The sequence below is a fragment of the Pinus tabuliformis genome, chromosome X (assembly GCF_031772625.1).
Source record: "Pinus tabuliformis cultivar Carrire ecotype Pingquan chromosome X, CPIR1, whole genome shotgun sequence".
In the NCBI taxonomy this organism is placed as follows: domain Eukaryota; kingdom Viridiplantae; phylum Streptophyta; class Pinopsida; order Pinales; family Pinaceae; genus Pinus; species Pinus tabuliformis.
In genome coordinates this window covers 581,496,500-581,518,103 of record NC_142308.1, presented here as the reverse complement: position 1 = coordinate 581,518,103, position 21,604 = coordinate 581,496,500, and the positions used below count along the sequence as shown (strand labels likewise).

Genomic DNA, 21,604 nt, shown 5'->3' with positions numbered 1-21,604 from the left:
GAAATGAGATTAAATGAATCCATCCTGCAACAATATATATATTTTGACCAAACTCCTGTAACAAGAAGATTTGTGGTGATATATATTTTGACCAAACTCCTGTAACAAGAAGATTTGAGGTCAGATGTTAGACAGTTTTTGGAGAACATCAACATAAACAACTCTGCAGGTGGAATTAGAGTCAAGATCAATCAAGGAAGAGGCAAAGTCAATATATTTTGACCAAACTCCTGTAACAAGAAGATTTGAGGTCAGATGTTAGACAGTTTTTGGAGAACATCAACATAAACAACTCTGCAGGTGGAATTAGAGTCAAGATCAATCAAGGAAGAGGCAAAGTCAATATACACAACTCTGCTCATGAAATTAGAGAGTTAAACTTACTGAATATTCTAGAATCTAATATATGGAAGTAAGATTATTCTAGAATCTAAAGACATTTTGCTGAAAATGCAATTGTCCACCCGTGTTCCTGGGCCTATCGTTGCGTGTGCATGTGCCCCGTGGTTATTGCAGGCCCCGCGGGAGCTGTAACCTAGAGTTCCATAGAAACTCTATACATGTCTCAATGGGGAGAACAGTCTACAGGGACCAGCGTACCAGGGTACAGGGATTTTCTAGCTAATAAGGGCTGAGAAGCGTTATCCGAGGCAAATGCTGATATGCATGCATTTTCATCCTAAATCCTGAAATATATGGAGAGGTGAGATGCATCCCAGACTCTCTTAAATCTGCAATCAAGATAGATTCTCCACAATTTGCAATCAAGATAAGTTAGATTCTCCAAAATCTGGAATCAAGATAAGTTTAGAGGCAGAGGCTCATATGAAATGTGCAAATTTGTAACCGTTGGACTAGTCAACCCACACGTATGGGCATTTCAATGATAATTTACCATGACAAATATTAAACACCATAATTTAATATTTGCCATAACGAATTTACGGCATGGCAAATATTAAACACCATAACCAATTCACCGTGGCAGATATTAAACACCATACATCATACAATATTAAACTAATGAGTAACCATAGGAATGATCTTCGAGAAACATCAAAACTTGATAAGATAAATTCTTATAAAGATTTTATTAAAAGGAAGAAAATACACTATATAAATAGAAAGATTAATTAAATGTCCAAGCTTCGAGAAATTTCAAATGAACCAATGGTAATAACCCGCTAATCCCATAAGGGATGTTAGTTTGGCCACATTATGTGTAGTGGGCCATGATGTATTTGATCTTCTTTGGATTTACTGCCACTCATTCCTTGGAAGAAATGTGTTCCACTCATTCCTTGGAAACAATGTGTCCAAAGTACTAAACTTGTGACCATGTCAAGAAATCGCTTGACATAGACCTTCTTCTCTCTCATTGATTACAAAATTTCTTTCAAATGTTCTTTATGCTATTTCTTTGTTTTAGAATAAACCAAGATGTTGCCTACAAACACCAACAAAAACTTGTCCAAATATGGGTTGAGAACGTTGTTCATTAAACACATAAGCATTACTAGAGGGTTTCTTACTCCAAATGGAGTCAAAACAAGCTTGTAATGAGCATACCTAGTTCTAGTTCTAAAAAATGTCTTCTGGATGTCTTCATCCTTAATTCATACTTGATGCTACCCAAACCTCAAATCTATCTTTGATAATATTGTATCTCTTCTCACTTGATGAAACAAATCATCAATCCTAGGGAAAGGATACTTAATCTTTATTGTGGCTTTATTTACCTGTCTATAGTTAATGCACATGAGCAACCTGCCATATTACTTTCTCATAAATAACATCGGGTCTCCCGAGTGAGACACACTAGGTTTGATGTATCCCCTGCCCAACATTTTCTTTAATTGAAATTTCAACTACACCAGCTCTAGTGTGCTCATACAATACATAGCTTAGCTTTTGACACTAGTGTTAATCTTGGTAATAATTAAATTGAGAAATAATTCTCTCTTCTCAGTGCTAATCCTGGAATGTTTTTTTAAAACATATCGCCATACTCTCTCAACACTAGGTGCTCTTACATTTTATCTATACTTTCCTCTGGATTGATGGTCACCGGGACTTCATAAAAATACACATCCTTTCTTGACACACCTCTTCACTCATAGCATTGACATTTTCCCGATAGTAACTAGCTTCTTTATTCCCTACAATGTACTCTCTCTCCTTCTTCGTTGAGACATTCTATCTATTTGTTGTAGCAATCAATTTTGGTTTCGTGGGCCACTAGCCATTCCATCCTGAACAACACATCATATGCACCCAATGGTAATAGATTCAAATAGGCTGATGTGGGCATATCCTTTCTTGTTACTCGGCACGATTTCACCACGTCTGTAATTTGCCTTTTGGTTCTGAACCAACCATGATTCCTCGTGCGCTTTCTAAGATAATGGGCTCTTTTCTAGGACTTCTCGGATAACATAGCTGAAATTAGATCCCGGGATAATCAAAATCAAAACAGGTTGATTAATGATCATACCTTCCCTATTATCACTAAAGCTTGATGATCAACTTTCATGTTGTCTAATGCGACATAGATTTGTGGCACGCTTTTAGCCATGTCATTCACTACATCTACTCCGTGAAAATTATATAGTCTTGGACCATTCTGCATTTGTTTAGGACAATCCTTCCATAAGTGGTTTTATCCACATGTCCAACATTGTATGGGTCCTCTTTTCAACCACTCGACTTCCCCTCTTATAGGATTGGAGAACCAATCTCTTTTCAACCACTCGACTTCCCCTCTTATAGGATTGGAGAACCAATCTCTATTAGCATTAGTATATTTTTGTTGAAGCTCACCCTTGATAGGAGCGGTAAACTTCACATTCCTTCCTCCTATATGATGTCCTATAGGTTTCTTCCCTTTTCCTCTAAAATTCATAGGAATAGTTCATCTTTGAGATAGTGTCCTCCAAGGTTTTTGGCTCATTGAAAACTATAATGTCCATGTATGCCTATGGAAATCCATAAATTTACCTTTGGGTCTTTACCTTCTCATATTTGATGTAAGGGACATAAGTTAGTAGCTCCAAGAATTTGTTAGTGTACTCATTAGCTATCAATTTCCCGCATTTGTTCTTATTAAATTCCTTGACCTAGTTGTCATAGTACCTTTCATATAGGTACTTCTCCCATAAATATCTCTCAAATATCTCTAGGACAACTCCTTTTCTCTAATGTCCTTGACGTTCCTTAGGTTTTCAAACTAAATATTAGCCATGTCTTTCAAGCTGAAAATGGCTTCTCTTGCCTTCATATTCTCAAAGTAATCATTTACTCGGAAGCAATGCTTCATCCCTAATAACCATGCTTCTTCTTCCTCGAACTTCTTCACCTCCCCATAAAATGTGGAGGTTTTTCCTTCTTAAGTTCTTCTAGAATCAAATATTTCTCTTTCTTTTATTTTGTAATGTCTCTTAGTTATAGCACTAGATATCTTCTCTTTGGAGTATGTAGTGGAATTACTCCTCTCACTATATCTTCACTTTATTGCCTATGCCATTTTTGAATTTTTCTTCCTTCTTCACTTTATTGCCTATGCCATTTCTGAATTTTTCTTCGTTCTGCACCATCAATCTTCAATTCATGCTTGCCAACTCTTGATGCACATTTCCTAAGATTATCCTTTCATGGGTAGATGAAACTTAGCTCATGTTTCTTTTGTCTTTTGAGTTTTACTTCTCAATTTTTTTTATTTTTATTTTTTGAGCCTCAACAATATTTTCATTGTCATCCTTGCAACTTCTCAACTCAACTCTTATACTTTTAAGGGTGTCCATCCAGTCATGGGATCCTTGATCTCTCATCTTTTCGAGTGACTCTTCTTCTTAAGAATGTTGAGACTTATTTGTGTGATAATACACCATTCTTAAAGTTTAAGAAGCTTGGCGAATCTCACAAGTCCATAATATGCAATATCTAAAATGTTTAGTGATATTTTTGTAAAAATATTCAAACTTTTAAAAATTTTATATAGTCTCTATATATATTTTTTTGGCCATTTTTAAAGTAAAATAATTTTATACTATTTGGGAGAATCATTTTAAAAAAAAATGGAAATTAACACAAAAAAAAACATGGAAAATTAGCCCACATGTTAATCTTATCACATTTCTTAAATAGATTGCATATTTTGAAAAACTGTAGATTGTTGGAATATTGTGGAATTTAATGGATATGAGAAAAGACAATTGTTTGAAATTTTCTCTTATTGATCAAATTATTTCAAGAATATGCAATCAAAATAAGGATGGAGGAAGGTGTTGAATTTAACTCAATTGCAAATTTCAAGAATATTTTAGAATTTGATGGAAAGGAGCTAAGTCACTTTGTTTTACCTCACTCCTATGAGTTAAATTCTGCAATATTCTAAGAATTTGCAATCGAGATAAAGATGGTGGTAACTTTTGAAGTTAAATCAATTGCAGATTTTGAGAATATTCTGGAATTTGATGAACAAGAAAAATTTCAATTTTTAACCTAGATCTTATCTCTTAGATTTTGGAATATTCTAAGAATCTATAGTCAAAATAAGGATGGCCATCTTTGGTCCATCCTTATCTAGATTGTAGAGTCATGGAATATTTCAAAATCTAATAGATATGAGCTAGGTCAAACAATTGACTATGCTCATGTCCATCAGATACCAGAATATTCCCAAAATCTGCAATTGATTTAAGTTTAGTCAACCATCTTTATCTTGATTGTAGATTCATGAAATATTTCAAAATTTGAGAAATAGGAGCAAGGTAAAACAATTGACTTTGATCATCTTAATAAAATTCTAGAATAGTCCCATGAGTTAAGTCCGACATCCTTGTGCTTTCTTGGGACCATTAATTTGAAGAAATGCTCAAGAACATCAAAACACAAAGAGGAAGAGGGTAATGAGTTTTGGGATGACATATTCTTGATATTGTTGTTAGATGCCAAAGAAAAATCAAATTCTGGTTTGTTGATATTGTTGTTAGATGGTGAAGAAGAATCCAATTCTTGGTGATGCAGATGTATTAATGTTTAAAGATGGAAATAATGTTGGAAGACATTAATTCCAACCACCTGCATTAATGTAGTTGCTAGATTAATCTAGAAAATTCAGCAGGTAGTTTCTAGAATTCATTGACAAATAGGCAAGCTTCCTGAAGAAGCCACCGCCCCATCAAACTCCAGAAATTTCTCTGTCATGTATAAATATTTGTTCAATCAGCAAATGAAGGCAAGTTCCAAGTTTCTGAGTTCTGGGTTTCAATACATGCTCTCTGATTATCAGAGAGAACAAAGTTAAACACATAAAACACAGAACTTAAAACTTATCTCCATTTGATGATTGAACATGTATTTATACATGGCATGGATCTTTCTGGAGTTCGATGGGGTGGTGGCTTCTTCAAGAAACTTGCCCATTTGTCAATGAATTCTAGAAACTACCTGCTAAATTCTCTGGAACAGTCCAACAACTACATTAATGTGGGTGGTTGGAATTAATGTCTTCCAACACTCCCCCTTAATTCCAACCATATAACAGACACTGTAAACATACTCTTAATTGACATGCCTGTTGGTCTAAGTCTCAGCTAATCTTACAACAAAACATTTCATTTTTGACTTCTTGCTAAAAGGTCCATGCTTGTTCATTTGCTGGTGAAGTTTCATCTTCACCTTTCTCGCTTTCCTAAAAAAATTCCTCTTCTCTTTGCTATGTACTTAACATCAACAACCTTTTCCGGATTGAGATGCAATGCAAGACCTCAAACAAGGTAATCTAATTCAAGTTCTCCCCACTTTCCATGAGGAGCCACCAAAATGCACTCATCTTCGAACATGAGCGGCCTCCGAACATCATCCATGGTAGTATCCTCCACTGTTGCAGAAATCTTAGAAACAGAGCCAATCATATTACTAGCAATTGGGTTCAAGGATAAACAAGTTTTGCTCTCCTGTGGAATGGACTCCACCTCGGAATATTTATGGTTATCAACAAAATAATTGTGTTGATCTAATAGTTATTGTGACTCAAAAATACTACCGGAATAAAATATATTACCAGGCCCAAAAATACTTCCAAATAGGCTCTCCAAAACATCATCAAAAATCAACATCCAATATTATCCCACTCATTGTACTCCCTCCAATCAGACTAGTGACCTTCTAAAGGGCTCTCCACACATAGTGCTCACTAACAACGCCCTCGCGTGCTCACTAACAACGCCCTCGCCCTCGCCCTCTGTGGATTGAACATTTGCCTTCCACACTAAGTGACACTTCACAAACTAGGCATACATAAATATTGACATGAACCAAGCAAAGATTCACCTTGAACAAGACCCACTTGCACCATTCAACTTTGAGAATCGGCCCTACCTGCAACGCTCTAGCAAGCTCTCCAAATACATAGCAAACTCAAAAAGAGGACTAACTTTTTGAAGGCTTTTCACACCACTCGGCATAAATAACAAAATCTCCAGGATTAATATCAAACAACACAAGCCTCACCGCACTTCACAATTCAATGCCCCTGGCTGGCCCTAGCATAACATCGCCTACTTAGCACTCAGTCACACCAACTTTCAGTCACACCAACTTTGGCAAACAACAATATTACTCGCAGCTCAGGTCACTAACCAAGATCTCTTGTAAACAGACCCACTTACATAGGAACCAAACCAGAATTGGAGGCAAACAGATTTTAAACCCACAATTTTGGATTTCATACAGTCAACACACACTCACACCGGCTTTCTTCGAGTCCTCGACTCCCACGCGTAAGGAGCATTGAGCTCTGAGCTCCTATGCTCGGGTTCACCGGAGTAGCCCTCTAAACAGCGCTAACAACAAGCAAACTTGCCCCATGGTGGGCACCACAACGCTCCACCACACGCAGATAATTCCACCTACATGGAACTCTACTGCTTCTCAACTGAAAGGAAGTAATCTAGAACAAAACAATGCCTCGTATACAACTCTGAATTCAAATCACTGTTACAATAAAGCCTTCCAACATCCAAGTTAAATCTTTGAACATAGCTTTCATTAAAATAGAACAAGTGGATCCAATTTTCAAGTTGCCCAAAAGATTCCTAATATTAACTATCATCTAATCTTTAAGATTTGTAATGGCATGAATCACCTATTACAATCTTTCTAACATGCGTATCAAATATCTGAACTGTAGTTGGATTGCAGAGGTTATATCTTCACACAGTCCAGCTATTTCAAGTCTCACAACTTTACGGCAGTAACAAGCTTTATGGCAGCAAAAAAATCGTTATGGCGGAAAAAACTTACACACGGTCCTCCTACGCAGCGATCTCTTATATAGCACCTTCAGCCGATTCGCCTTTCACCAGAGCAACCACATCGCAGTCTCCATGCGAGCGTTCTCCTCACATCAATAGTCACAATAGTTTATGCGAATTTTCTTCAGCAGCAAGAGCTCATGCTCTCAATGATCACTCAACTTCACACAATTTGCAGTTAACACCACTGAGTTGGTGTTTGATCCTTGCATTAGTTGCACTGCTGAACAACTGTGATTACACAGAAACAAACCTGTCCAGGCTAACTACAAGTTCACACCAGCTCTACCTACAAAAGAACTCTCACCGCCGCAAAACTTGCAGCTATAAACTCTCAACAGAGCTCATCTCACCTAAGCTCTGATACCAAATCAGAGAGCACACAGTTAAACACATAAAAAACAGAACTTAGAACTTATCTCCATTTGATGACTGAACCTCCATTTGATGACTGAACATGTATTTATACATGGCAGGGATCTTTCTGGAGTTTGATGGGGCGGTGGCTTCTTCAAAAAGCTTGCCCATTTGTCAATGAATTCTAGAAACTATCTGCTGAATTCTGTAGAACAGTCCAGCAACTACATTAATGTAGGTGGTTAGAATTAATGTCTTCCAACAAATACATCCATTAAAAAATATTTTCGAAATAACCTGAGGAGCATGTTCCACACATGGTCAATCTTCCCGCATCTCATCATCGTGATCATCACATGAGGATGGTCTCCTATAGGGTCTCATTCTTTGTGATGTGCTATGAGGGCTCCTTAAGTTTCTTTCAATTATGATATGTTTATACCAATTCAACTCTCTATTTGGTTGTAACGAAATAGATTTCAATCATGACCTCACTCTACCAATTCAACTCTTTATCTGTCACTGACAAAATAGAACTCTTTATTTAGCTATAACAAAATAGATATAGACTTCGTGAGGGAATGTCTAATACAAGCAAAATTTCAAAATGTGTTGAGAGTAGAAAGGCGAGGCCAATGAACCTGCCCACCCAAGAGGGCTCTAACACCATGCACAACATTAACCAAAAATCCAAATTCTTAACCAAATAACCTATTTTAAAACCATGAACGCCAGGGGCATATCCATTGGTATAGATTACATCGTGATCGCACAAAAAACAAAGGGAAGGATTTGATCCTTGACGAAAGATCACAAATTTGGAGTTGGGAGTTATGATGGATATATGATAGATGTAGTTCGTCTATTTTTGTTTTCTGGCAAAAAGCTTCTAACATTATTAAAAAAAAAAAAACTGAAATTCGCCGCTATGACTCTTTCCTACCTTACCAAATTTTGGGTTGATGAAAAATTCTATATTTAAAAGTGTGAAAAACCAGAGCGTTTATATTAAAAAGATTATAAAAATTTTATATAAAAAGTGGCAATTAAATAACAAAAAGTTTTAAAAATATTATAGGAATTTTATATTAAAAAGTTGCAATTAAATAACAATGAGCTTTTTGTTAAGCTTTTTGTTAAAAGAGAATGAAATTTTATATTTAAAAAGAAATGCAAAAATTTTAAAACAATTTTTTTTCACTCTCATAATTTCTTTTTCGATGATTACAATTTTTAGGTTGGATTATAGTCATTATCATCCAGTGCAAAAAAACAGAAAAGATAATTAGTTGGAATTCAATGGAATTCAATTAGAGGGGTTTCTTTTCAATTGTCCCCCGCAAATGATAATATGCACACACAATTTGTATCTTATAGGAATAATGATTAAAACATAAATTCGCAAATGATAAATTCGCAAATGATAATATGCACACACTTATTGTTAAATAAATTTGTATCATTATTCCTCAATTCGCAAATGATAATATGCACACACTTATTGTTAAATAAATTTGTATCTTATAGGAATAATGATTGAAACATAATATGTTGGAGAAGCCTTTTAATATTTAGTATCTCATTCTTTAAGTTGAACTTCAGAATTGAGGTTCATGTTATTAGATTTTACTTACAGATTTTCTCACTAGTGAATACTAATAAATTTGATGCATTTTGTCTTTTATTAGAAGCCTACTTTTAATATCTTTTAATATTTAGTATCTCAGGTTCATGTTATTAGATTTTACTTACAGATTTTTTCACTAGTGAATACTAATGTTATTAGATTTTACTTACAGATTTTTTCACTAGTGAATACTAATAAATTTGATGCATTTTGTCTTTTATTAATACTAATAAATTTGATGCATTTTGTCTTTTATTAGAAGCCTACTTTTAGTATTTAGTATCTCATTCTTTACATGGAACTTCAACTTTGAAGTTTCACTCAACAATACTAATAAATTTGATGCATTTTGTCCTTTATTATTTTTGGATCATGTTATATAGACATAAAAAACTAATGTTCTTGAAAAGTAAAAAATAGTATCATTCAATATCTCATTTTTTACATTGAATTTCAGCTTTGAAAACCATTTTTTACAAGGTTTTCATATTATTAGATCTTACTTACAAATTTTCTCACTGTACAATACTAATAAATTTGATGCATTTTGTCCTTCATTATTTTTGGATCATTGTAAAAAAAACTAATGTTAAAAATAAGTTAAAAAAAAATATCTATATAAGAGAAACATTTAATGAATTTTTTTTTAGAGTTTTGAAATAATCATTTATTTCGATTTTTAAAATTTCTGAAAATAAATGATATGTTAACTTTTTAACATGCATATTCTAGATTTTTTTATTGTATTGAATTTTACATATCTGTATAAATAGAATCGGATACCACATATATCCGATGGTGGAATAGGTTCGGGTATCAAGAAGATTTGTGGTGGGATGTTAGACATTTTGTTAGAGAACATCAAAATACACAAATCTGCAGGTGCAGATCAATCGAAGAGACAAAATCAATATACATAACTCTGCTAATGAAATTAGAGACTTAAACTTACAGATTTTGAGATTCTAGGATTTAATGTAGGGAAGTGAAATTATTCTAGAATCTAATGTAGTAAACTGAGATTAAATGAATCCATCCTACAATAGTATATATATTTTGATCTCAATCCTGTAACGACAATATTTGAGATGTCAGACATTTTTGCTCAATCAAGGAAGAGGCAAATTCAATACACAACTCTGCTTAGGAGTTAAACTTACATAATATTCTAGAATCTCATATACGAAAGTGAGATTAGAAATAGGAGTTAAACTTACATAATATTCTAGAATCTCATATACGAAAGTGAGATTATTCTAGAATGTAATGTACGGAAGTGAGATTAAATTAATCCATCCTACAGTAGTATATATATTTTGACCCCACTCTTGTCAGTTTGATTCCACAATACTTTAGAATAAATTATTGAGATAAAGATGAGATGGCTGAATTAGAGTCTAAAACCAATGAGGCAACATTATATATTTTGACCCCACTCTTGTCAGTTTGATTCCACAATATTTTAGAATAAATTATTGAGATAAAGATGAAGATGGCTGAATTAGAGTCTAAAACCAATGAACATAGAGGCAACATTATCAATCACATTTAGCCACAAAATGTGACAACTACCATCAAAGCGAAAGGTGACAGGTGATTATGAATGACCAATCTTATCCTCATTGTCCATTCTGGAGAGCTTCTATTATGTCCTTGAAGAGCCACGTCTCCATCTCGAGATAGACCGACCAACATTGATGTCTCCTACCCAAACTGTTTGCTGCCAGAAAACCCTACTATACTTAGCCCCAAAAAAAAAAAATCCTTCACTATACTGTATTGTCCTGTAATACCGGGTCTCTCTCAAATCTTGTCAATTGTCCTTTCATTCCATCTGCCTCCGTAAATGGGGAGTTCGATACAAGTATGAACCTCTACGTTACAGTCACCTGTCGGCGCTGTCTCCTGCATGCATCAGCCACAACGATTGGTAAAGTTTGAGGGGAAAAGCAAGTCGTTGATGCTTTTTACCATGACATTCTGCTGAAAATGCTATTGTTCACCCCTCAAACTGTGGAAGTTGTGGAGCAGCCATAAATGGAGGAGAAGAGAGGAGGCAGAGTGGAGACTTCTACTTTAGAAGAACCATTCACATAAGGTAGAAAAAGAATTAGGGAAGTTGAACCATTGGTGCAGGATGTGAGGGAGAACGTGGCAGCCCTTCCAAATCTGCATACAAAAGAGGTCACCTAAGACTAGGTACACTTGCTGAATGGCTCTAATGACTGAGATTGTAGAGACTAAACCATCCTCTTATGAGGCAACATTTGAGAAACCAGTTTGGAACAATTGAGAAACCAGTTTGGACTGATGGAGTGGTGGAAGAATACAAATCCATCATTAAAAACAATTATTAAGTAGTAGTCCTGCATAAAAAGTAGTTGTGGGCTTCAAATAGATCTTCAAAGTTAGGCATGCAGCACATGGAAGCATAGAGAATTATAAGGCTAGATTTGTGGCTAAAAGATTCTCTCAAGTTGAAGGAATTGATTATGGGGAAACCTTTATTCTAGTAGCAAGGTATTCATCCATTAGATCAATTCGTGCACTGGTTGCACAAACGGGGTGGAAGATCTACCATATTAATGTAAAAAAATATTTCTCAATGATGGGGAGTCTCAAACAAGCACCCCAAGCTTGGTACACTTGTATTGATAGTTATCTCAGTCAATTGGGCTTCACCAAAAGTGAAGAAGATGTGAACCTCTATCATATTTTGGTTGAAAGTAAATTGATTATCATTGTTTTATATGTTGATGATTTAATATTTACAAGTGATGAGCAGTTGATCAGCTCTTGCAAAGAGGACCTTGTAATGGAATTTGGGGTGAAAGACAGGTCTCATGCACTACATCCTCGGGCTACATGTATAGCAAGGTGATGGTGAATTGTTTGTGTCTCAAGGCAAGTATGCCATTGAGATAATACAAAGAGTTTGTATGGAGAGTTGTAATCCCATGGAGACACCTCTAGCGACCAACTAGAGGAAGGAGAATGTCACTTCAAGTGAAGAGGTTGATGCTACCATTTACAGACAACTAGTGGGTTCACTAATGTATCGTGTGAACACACGACCAGATATGTGCTATGTAGTCAACTAGTTGATCCAAGCCATGGTTAGGCTGACCAAGTTGTATTGGAAGACAACAAATCATGTTTTACGATACCTCAGAGGCACTGCCCAGTATGGATTATGGTATAGACAGACAGAGAGAGTGAAGCTTCATGGCCTAACATATACATATTGGGTAGGAGTCCAGCCAACCAAAAGAGTACATCATGTGCAATTTTCAGTGTTGGGTCCACAACAATTTCTTGGTACAACACGAAGCAGAAGTATGTGGCCCTTAGCTCAGCACAAGCTAAATACATAGTTGCAAGTCAAGAAACATATGAGATGATCTAGATGAGAAAGATACTTGTGGGATTGTTTGTGTAGGAGATGGATCCAACTGTGATCTATTGTGATAATCAGAGTTACATTAAGCTCTCTCAGAATCCAGTATTTCACAATCGATCCAAGCATATAGATATCTGGGATCATTATTTACGAGACTGTGTCCAGAGGAGGATAATGTTGCTACAATGCATTTTGATTGAGGAACAAGATCTTGACATCCTCACAAAGACTTTATCAAGAGGGAAGTTCAAATTCCACATGTGCAGGATATGGGTGTTTGATAGTCACATTTTTGCTAAGAGGGAGTGTTGAGAAGTGTAGCAAGAAAGGCTCAATTTGGGTTAGCCTTGGTAAAATTGAGAAAATTCAAAATTTCCACATCATCAGACAACTTGAAGGTAGTGAATTGAGGTGACATGGATCTTGTCACTCAGTTAGCTCAGTAAATTCGAGTTAGAGGGCTTGAGGTTCAATTATGCATGTGTGATTGTTAATTTATAGCAACCGAGTTTAATTATTTCAAATTGTGCTCTTGGAGGTCAATTTTGTAGTGGGACATTAATCTAAGTCAGATATGATCCAGTTAACTGATCAATCAAGCAAAAATAGCTCATGCATGCAAGGAATTCAAATCGTTGAGTTGTAGTGGAGATTCCAAAGCATTGTAACATCAATTGTAAACTAGTGTTGAGTGTACAAGTGTTGCACGCACTAAGGGATCAATGCTTGGGAATTGCCTAATCATTTTAGAGGAAATTCCTAAAGAACAGGGGATAATTTCCCTAGTATTTGTGCAAGTAAATAGGGGCCTTGGTGAGAAAATATTTAGCTAAGTGTTGGCCAAGGCTTGTTCATTGAGAAGTAGAACAATTATTATTTTGTAGGTTGAGCTCAGAGCTTGGGATAACAATTGTAATAGTTTCTCAATTCATTAATTAATGCAAATAGACTTGAGGGTTTTTTCCAAGTTGGGTTCCCATAAAAATCACTGTGTATTTGTTGTTTTCTTATTGCATGTCTATTCATGTTGTTCTAAATTGTAAATTTCATTCTGAAGATTAGTAGAGTAGAATTAGTAGAGTAGAATTGTGTCTTTGATTTTAGATTAAATAATTTTCTTGATGAGTTTTAATTATAGCAAATTTCTAGAAATTATACATAAGAATCTCTATCATTATAACCAATGTATGCTTCTTATTTAATCTATTTTATTCAACCCTAAATTACAATTACTTCAAATATATCATAAATCAACATTATTTGTGGGACAAGAGACCCCTCAATGCAACACTTTCAATACTTAATATTAAGTCTATATACCTCACCCATATAGAGTGACAAATATATGTAGGAATTAAATATCATTATAATCAATGTATGGATTCTTATTTAATATATTTTATTTAACCCTAAATTACAATTACTTGAAACAAATCATAGATCGTCCTCATGTTACTTTTTGCAGTATCGGTATAAGGAAGGTTAATGAATTGGCCAGAGAAAGTAAATATGAGTTTCATTATGATAATAGGAGAACAATAAGCACTAGGAAATGAGCCAATGATTATCTCACTCAATGCACTCCCTTTCCATCATGTTCATTACATACTATAATATTCCCATCCAATGGATAAGATGGTAAGGCATCTACCAGTGAACAAACAATTGAATCACTTCCTAGTGCTTATAGTTTTCCCACTACCAAGTACACCACCTCTTGATAAACCTCATCTTTAATTTCCCTCGCTTTGTCTATTAAACACCATATAATTTCCATCTATTGTCTATTAAACACCATATAATTTCCATCTATTGGATAACATGGAATGATAATGAGTGAGCCTATCCATTCGAAACCACTTTATTCCCATCCAACAAATAAAATGGAAAGTCAATGAGCTAATCATTAGCTTATTGAATGATGCTTATTGTTTACCCTTGAGGGTGTGGTTGCAGAGAATGTTGCATCATAATGGAAGTGTTGGCATAATAATGGAACATTCTCCAAAGGTTAGACTTTCAAGCACAAATTGTACAACCCAAAAATATAATTATAAGATTAAGCTAAGTAGAAGGTATGAGATTGTATGTTGTCCACTTGTGTTCCTCCATCATTATATTGATTATAGATTCTTAGAATATTTCAAAATCTCACAAATAGGAGCAAGGTCAAACAATTGACTTTTCTCCCATATAACATTCTAGAATATTTTCAAAATCTACAACTGAGTTAAGGTTATCATGTTTTCTTAACTAGATTGCAAGTTTTGAGAATATTATAGAATTTGAGGGACATGATAAAAGGTGACAAGGTTACCTCGATTGTATATTTTCAGAAATATTATGAAATTTGATGGATAGGAGAAAAGACAATTGTTTTATGTCGCTTCTATTGGTCAAATTATTTAAAAAAAATGCAATCGAAATAAGGATGAGGAAGGCGTTGAATCTAACTCAATTGCAAATTTCAAGAATATTCTTGAATTTGATGGATAGGAGAAATGGTTACCTCGATTGTATATTTTCAGAAATATTATGAAATTTGATGGATAGGAGAAAAGACAATTGTTTTATGTTGCTTCTATTGGTCAAATTATTTTTAAAAAATGCAATCGAAATAAGGATGAGGAAGGCGTTGAATCTAACTCAATTGCAAATTTCAAGAATATTCTTGAATTTGATGGATAGGAGAAAAGACAATTGTTTGACCTTAATCCTATGAGTCAGATTATGGTATACTCCAAGAATCTGCAATCGAGATAAAGTTGGTCATAACTATTCAAGTTAAATCAATTGCAAATTTTGAAAATATTATGGAATTTGATGGACAAGAGCAAAGTCAATTGTTTGACCTAGCTCCTATCTATCAGATTTTGGACTATTCAAAAAATATACAGTCAAGATAAGGATGACCATCTTTGCTATATTCTTATCTTGTGTGTAAATTCATGAAATATTCTAAAATCTGGAATATTCCAAAATCTAACCCATAAGAGTGAGTTCAAACAACTGACTTTTCTCCTATCCATTAGATTGTAGAATATTCCCAAAATTTTCTATTGATTTAAGTTTATTCCACCATCCTTATCTCCATTGTAGATTCCTGAAATATTTTATAATTTGACTAATAGGAGCAAGGTCAAAAAACTAACTTTGATCTTGTTCATATGATTCCACAATACTCCAAGCGTTTGCCATGAGTTGAGCTCAACATCCTTCTGCTTTCCTTCTACTTTTATGGGATCCTTAATTTGAAGGAATGATGGGGAACATCAAAAGACAAGGAAAAGCAGGGTAAAGAGTGTTGGGATGACATATTATTGATATGGTTGTTAGATGAAAAATAAAATTGAAATTCTAGATTATTGATATTTTTTTAGATGGTGAAGAAGAATCCAATTCTTAGTGATGCAGGTGTATTAATGTTTAAAGATGAAAACACACCCATTGAAGAATTATTTCTGAGGTAAAGTGAGGAGCATGTTCAACACATAGTCGATCTTCCCACACCTCATCATCGTGATCATCACAAGAGGATGATCTCCTATAAGGTCTCAGTCCAGTCTTTGTGATGGGCTATAGGGCCTCCTTAAGTTACTTTCAATTATGATTTGTGTATACCAATTCAACTCTCTATTTGGATGTAACAAAATAGATTTCAATTATGTACTGTCCATACCAATTGAGCTCTCTATTTGGTTGTAACAAAATAGATACATACTTTAGGGAATGTCTAATACAAGAAAAAATTTCAAAATGTGTTAGCGAGTAGAAAGGCTAGCACAATGAACGCACCCAAGATGTCTAACACCATGCAAAAATAATAAACCAAAATCCAAATTCTCAACCAAATAACTTATTTTTAAACCATGAAGGCAAGGCCATATCCATTGGTATAGATTACAACATAATCACAGAAAAATAAGCTAAAGATTTGATCCTTAACAATAGATCACAAATTTTGAATTAAGAGTTAAGATAGATATATAATAATATAGTCAATTCGTTTTTGTTTCCCCTAAGTTACCATCTCTTCCATTCTGCACTGAGGAAAGCTTCCATTGTATATCATAGTTACCAAGTTCTCCCTTATTAAGGAAAAAAATACACGAATATTCCATTCTCTTAATAAAACGTGCATATTCATACCATACCAATTTTGGGTTATGAAGAATTCTATATTAAAAAGTGTGAAAAACAACCGTTTTTATATTTAAAAAATTATAATATTTCAATATTAAAAATTGAATTTTGGGTTGATGAAAAATTCTATATATTAAAAGGTGGTGAAAAACAACCGTTTTTTATATTAAAAAAATATATTTTAATATCAAAAATTTGAGATTAATTATCAATATGTTTAATTAGATGATTACAATTTCTCGGTTGGCTTATAGGGATTACCACTTACTACAAAAGAAAGGATAACTGGTTAAAAATTTTAATTTTTTTTTTCATTCTCATAATTTTTTTTTAGATGATTACAATTTCTCGGTTGGATTATAGGGATTACCACTTACTATAGGGATTACCACTTACTACAAAAGAGAGGATAACTCGTTAATTTTTTTTTTCATTCTCATAATTTTTTAGATGATTCCAATTTCATGGTTGGATTATAGGGATTACCACTTACTACAAAAGAGAGGATAACTCGTTAATTTTTTTTTTTTTCATTCTCATAATTTTTTAGATGATTACAATTTCTCGGTTGGATTATAGGGATTACCACTTACTACAAAAGAGAGGATAATTCGTTAAAAATTTTAGAACAATTTTTTTTTCATTAGATGATTACAATTTCTGGGTTGGATTATAGGGATTTGCCACTTATCACAAAAGAGAGGATAACTAGTGTGGAATTCAATTAGAGGATAATATGCATATACATTTATTATTAAATAAATTTGCATCTGATATAAATAATGATTAAAACATAAATTCCTTAATATAAATAATGATTAAAACATAAATTCCTTAATATATTGGAGAAGTTTATTGTTAATATTTAATATCTCATACTTTACATTAAATTTCAGCTTTGAGGTTTTCAAATTATTAGACTAATAAATTTAATGCATTTTGTATTTATTATTCTTTTTTATTATCCTTTATATTAGACATATAAAAGGATAGAAAAGACAACTAATATTAGGTTACTTTACAAATTTCAGCTTTGAGGTTTCCAAATTATTAGACTAATAAATTTAATGCATTTTGTATTTATTATTCTTTTTTTCTCATCATTTATATTAGACATATAAAAGCATAAAAAAGACAACTAATATTAGGGAAAAAAAATAATATTAGGGAAAAAAAATAATGTTGAAAATAAGTAAAAAATAGTGTCCATAACTAATGTTAAAAATAAGTAAAAAAAAAAAGTGTCCATATAAAAAAAGATTTAATGAATTTTCTTTAAAGTTTTAAAACCAGAGATTTAATGAATTTTCTTTAAAATTTTCAAACCTTAATTTATTTCTATTTTTGAATTTCTAAAAATAAATAAATAATAATAAGTAAAAAAGTGTCCATAACTAATGTTAAAAAGAAGTAAAAAAAGTGTCCATATTAGAAAAAGATTTAATAAATTTTCTTTAATGTTTTCAAACATTAATTTATGTTAAAAATAAGTAAAAAAAGTGTCCATATTAGAAAAAGATTTAATAAATTTTCTTTAATGTTTTCAAACATTAATTTATTTTAATTTTTGAATTTTTGAAAATAAATAAATAAATAATAAATTGATTTTTTTTTTTAATTTTCAAAACCTTAATTTATTTCAATTTTTGAATTTTTGAAAATAAATAAATAAATAATAAATTAATTTTTTAAATTTTTAATAAATAAATAATAAATTAATTTTTAAAAATTTTAAAAATTTTAAAAATAAATAAATAAATAATATGTTAATTTTTTAAAATGAGTAGAATTTTTCCTATATACAATTTTACATATCTTTATCAAATAGAATCAGAATCACATACCACATATATCGGATGGATGGTGGAATAGGTTCTAGTAACAACCAGATTTGGGTGGGATGTTAGACATTTTTCTGGAGGACCTAACACATATACAACTCTGCGGGTGGAATTAGAGTTAAGATCAATCAAGGAAGAGGCAAAGTCATTATATACAGCTCTGTTCTTGCTAATGAAATTAAAAAGTTAAACTGTTAAACTTACATATTTTAAGAATGTTCTAAAATCTAAAGTAAGAAAAAAAGTGAGATTATTTTAGAATTTAAAGTGGGGAAATGACATTAAATGAATCCATCCTACAACAATATATATATATATATATATATATATATATATATATTGACCTCACTCAGGTAGTAAGAATATATGAAATGTGCAAATTTTTAACAGTTGCGCTGGTCAGCTATACCAAGTTCAGGAAAATATTTCTATAAAACTTTAGAACATCCTCCTATCCACCACAACTTACCATTAGGACCATTGTTAATTTAGTGGCACATATGTGCAGGTATCTTTATAGTTATCTATGGATATATGGAGAATAAGGAAAATCCAGATAGATACCCATGGGGCAGAATTCATTCGGCTGACTAGCAAAGAAGATCAGTAGCATTTGTAGAATCGAGGGCATACATAGCATCTACTGTACTGTCATGGGTACAAGCAAATGAAAATTGAATTTTATATTTTGAAATGAATTCCAATGCCATCCTGCAAGCTTTAAACCCAAAAAAAATAATTTTTTTTTAACATGGTACTGAAGAAAGTGGGCAGCGCATAAGATTATATAGAGCTGAAAATGTGAATGGTGCTTACCTTTCCATGCGATAAGGTGGCCAGCGATAAGGCTCGGCCATTTCTTCGACCAGAGGTGACAGGATCGATCCTCTCCCAGTGTTCCTCCTATGGTGATGGTAGCTGACCAGATATTTTGCGTTGCTCTGGAAAGCTGTATAAATTACTTACGATGCAATCAATTGACACGTTGTTATGGCAGTGCATGGTTGCCGTATGTGTCAACACTATGATCAGCGCTGAGCTACTTTGTTTTGGTGTATTAAATTGGTTTAAAATATAATAATTAAACATTTAGGGTTTGGAAAATAGAGTAAACCGTAGTGGGTGTATTTAATTGGTTTAAAATATAATAATTAAACATTTAGGGTTTGGAAATAAGAGTAAACCGTAGTGAATTGAAGGATGGGTGGATGAAATTGGTTTAAAACATAATTCAACCCTTTGTTTGTTTGAGGAGTGGAATACACATTCATTCTACAAATCACTTTGCTCTCCACATGATAACGTTTATATTTGAATGTCAAACGAATAGCAATTTAATGGTAAAGATAACAAACTGCAAGTCTGAAACCCTATGTGACTATATAGGAAGCTAACTATATATATATATATATTTGAATTTAATTGAATCTTCATGCTCTGACTGAACATCTAACCAACTTGAGGAGAATTAATATTCATGGTTAGTTATTTGTTCATCTCGATAGGAAGAGTGGAAGGGGTAAAGGAAAATTAGATATATTATTTTTATTTAGTTGTTAAAAGAAAATATTAATTTTTTTATTTTAATAGGGTAATTGGTAATGACTTTTGAAATGAAGTTTTATAGAATTAGTGAGCAAGAAATTGCACAGGATGAAGAAAGCTTAAAAAAATAATTTTATAATTAAATAGTTTATTTAGAAATCTTACCAAACAAGAAGTTTTGGGGACATGATAAAGATATAATCTTACCAAGCTTTACAAAAAAATATAATTTTATAAATAAATAACTTATTTAGAAATCTTCCCAAACAAGAAGTTTTGGGTTCAAATCTTATGCTATCCCTCTAACCATATTAAAGGCTGATGTAACCCATGAAGTGTGATCCTCTACTAATTTTGAAAAATTACATTCACTTGGGTAAAAGTTTATTGATTTAATTTTTGTTTTTATTTATTTTTATTTAATTTAAATACTGCATTAAGTTGTATTAAGTAATATTTAAAAATTAAAATTAATATATTAATATTAATCAAATAAATTAGGATAACAATTTAAAAATAAAATTAACCTTTACTTGGTCATTTATAAATAATATAATATATAAATATGAAATATTAAAAAATAATACATATAACTTATATTAAAAAAATACAATATATGAAATTTAATATATTTTTTAAACATATTAAGATCGAAAGAAAGTTCCACTTGTTACGTTACCATTGCAAAGCATACCAAAAGACCAAAAGGTATACCTTGAAAACCCATTTAAAATATTTCAACCAAATTAAAATATATGGAGTTACCTTGAAAACCATGGATATTTATATACATATCAAAAGCAAAAGCTTGCATTGAGCACTCTATTTTTTTCAAAGTAATACTGTCGGAACCGCCACCAAGCGAGTTAAGACCAGGGGCATGCCATCCACAAATGGGACAGATTTTAGAGTGATTCATCATAAATCTAAAAATTTGAAATCTAAACATGGGAATGAATTTATTTAAAGAAAAATTGGAATGAAAAAATAATTGTAGACATAGATATATAATTCTTTTTTAATAATTTAATATTAAAAATATTTATAATATAATCGGTTATGTTAAATCTATTAATTCTATAATATTTTAGAATAAGATATTTATAATGTAGAGAATGAATATTTAGTTAGTCTAACTCTATAACATTTAATAATTTTTAATGGTGTAATGAAGTGGCTACACCAATGAAGTGGTCAAATATTATTAGAAGACTTGTATTCATGTGTTCCAGACATTAGTGTCTTCTATTCATGTGTTTGGCATTAGTGTCATGGAGTATGTTAAATCTAATATCTCTATTTCCAATCAAATTTTAAATTTTGACCCCTTAAATGATCATGAGCCTAACTTTAGTAATAGACCTTTAACCATATT

The 21,604-nt window shown here is 32.5% G+C and overlaps 1 long non-coding RNA gene across 1 annotated transcript; it reads right to left on the bottom strand.

The window, feature by feature from the left end:
* Positions 1-19,335: 19,335 nt before the first annotated feature.
* LOC149141342 (uncharacterized) lies at positions 19,336-19,596 on the bottom strand. Its single transcript, XR_016264040.1, has 2 exons — positions 19,501-19,596; positions 19,336-19,402 (listed from the first exon to the last, which is right to left on the bottom strand). It is a non-coding gene; the product is annotated as an uncharacterized LOC149141342 (long non-coding RNA).
* Positions 19,597-21,604: the final 2,008 nt, after the last annotated feature.